Below are 2,690 nucleotides of genomic sequence, written 5' to 3' on the forward strand. Positions count from 1 at the left end.
TGAATGCTCCTCAACCTTGGGCTTCAGCTCTGCCACCTACTCCTGGCCCACGGGAGCTAGACACTTTTCTTCATTGAGACACCTGCTGGCTACTGAGACTGATAAGCCCAAGGTTGACAAGTAAAAAGGAACAGTCCTGAGATTACCAAAACACATGGCAGGCCATTAGTTCAAGTCCATTGAAAGTCCCAAGGTTGGCAGAAGGCTGGCTGCTGAACAATGACACGGCAACATGCAGAGTTCAAGCACACCATAAGCTAGAGACCATTCCCAAAGCTGCTTCTTATATACAGGAAGCAGACCACATACCCAAAGCAGCTACCCAGCTGCTCCAATAGATTCCACCATGGAGCTAATCACCAATCTCAGCACTGGGAATAACTACATTCAGCTGCACAGCCTTTCAACCAGATTCAGCAAAGTTGACACACAAATTTAATCACCAGAGGTACTAATTAGCTCATTGATATGTTATCATCACAAAGGATTATTTCTTTCCTTTAGTTTTTAAGTACATATAGTACATAAATAAGGATCATTCAAAAATAGCTTATAAAGTAAAAATATTATTTTAGCCTACAGAAGTTTTTCTTCAGAATTATACTTCTTTGATTTTTATTAAAACTTAAATATGATAGATATCAAATGCAACATTTTTGGTTATTGTTCTTGGTAATATTTATAGAATGGCTATATTATGAATGGCACAGTCTTAAATTCAATGCTTTTGAGATTTTTAGCTAGGGTTACTGTATAAGGCTGGGTTCTCTAGAGAAGTAAAATCAGTAAATCTCACATACATATATATAGAGAGAAATTTATCTTAGGAAAATGGCTCACAGTTATAGAAGCCGGCAAGTCCCAAGTTCCTGGATCAAACGTCAAGCCGGTGGCATTTCATGACTCATGCAGATGCAGGGGCTGATGCGCTCAAGATGAACAGGCAATATATGGCTGTTGAATTTGGTGGACTATGAATCCAAGAACACTAGGCAAAATGGTGGATTGTTCACTCACAAGACAGTTTTAGACACCACAACAGGATTCAGATCCATAAAACTTTCACAAATTTTCCAAGGATGTCCATATATATATATTGGAAACAGTTTACACCCCTAAGGAAACTCCCTTTCAACTGAATGGCTGCTAAAAGCATATACATCAGATCTCATCATGGGAATAATCACATTACTACTGCTTAAACTACTCGGAATCATGGTACAGCCAAATATCACATTCCATCCCTTGTCAGATTGACAGATGTACACATCTCCTTAACCACATATAATCTCTAAAGAAGGACAATTATAAAGGCATACTTGCACCTAACATGATTCAACTAACACATATACAACTGAAAACACATTAACCTTGTTTACCTTTTATACTTCATAATTGAAGAAAACAAAGATATTTGATGTACACATGTAATGAAGAATTATAACCATCACTGTCCTCATTTCTACAACAGGTCACATGGTCATAGCTGTTATTCAAAATGACCTTCTTCCACCACCCATTCAATATTTCCCTTACTCTCAGCAAGCACCTCAGCTGGTTGTGGTTCTTTGCCTAGTGAGGTGACCAAAGCTTCATTCATGAAGATTGTAGGCCATTAGTAATCATATCGGAATTGGGTGGCTGTAGTTTTCCATTGACTTCAATAATAGGACATGGAAGTACTAAAAGATGTCCTAAAGAATCTATATTTCAGAAAAAATATTCTTTACCTGCATTATATAATATCAATTTAATTCCCTCTTTGTAGTCAGGATCTATCACACCAGAAAATACAGTAACTCCCTTCTTTGTCTGTTGATCCTGAGGCATATGAAGGCTAAAATGGCTAGGTAGCATTCTTAACTTCCAATTCAGTGAAATCAGTATTTTATCTCCAGGTGACAGTGTTTCTCCCTTTAGGACTAAGATTTCCAGACCCACAGAGTACAAGTTTGCATGGACAGGAAGCAAAAGTTTTTTGAGTGGGTCACTAGAGGTGACAGAGAGTGGTACCACTCCAGTTTCCACACCTTGGTCCTTGACCCCTGAATTCCTACACCCCTGAATTCTGGCTATTGGAGAAACAGCACCATATATTGGATGATGGTTTAGAGCATATACAGGCTCCTGGAGAACATTGCCCCAAACCTGCAAGGTATTGCCATCTAGCTGGCACCGTAATTGTGTTTTTAGTAGGCCATTCCATTGTTACATCACTCCAAATGCTTCAGGATAATGGGGAACATGGCAAGACCAGTGAATTTCATGAGCATAGACCCACCACTTGTCTGTCTGATTGTTGTACTGTGATGGTTTGTGTGTTGCTGTGAGGCTGGAGGATATAGCACTGGTATTTCAATTTTCAGCAGGGTCAACCATGGTGGTGCTTCCAGACTAAGACAAACTCAGGAGAAAGAAGGGGCTATCCACTTCTCAAAGAATTGGCCATTGAAAACCTTATGAATAACAGTGAAACACAGTCTGATACATTATTGGAAAACTTTATGAATAGTTCTGAAACATTGTGCAATATAATGTCAGAAGATAAGTCCCTCAGGTTAGAAGGCACTCAAAATATGACTTGGGAAGAGTAGAATAGTGGCTAAAGCACTTGACTGCTAACCAGAAGGCTGGCGGTTCAAACCCACCAGCCACTCCTCGGAAGGAAGGGTGGGCAATCCTACTTCCAT

The sequence above is a fragment of the Orycteropus afer genome, unplaced genomic scaffold (assembly GCF_000298275.1).
Source record: "Orycteropus afer afer isolate SDZICR_OR568_19922 unplaced genomic scaffold, OryAfe1.0 scaffold00351, whole genome shotgun sequence".
In the NCBI taxonomy this organism is placed as follows: Eukaryota; Metazoa; Chordata; class Mammalia; order Tubulidentata; family Orycteropodidae; genus Orycteropus; species Orycteropus afer.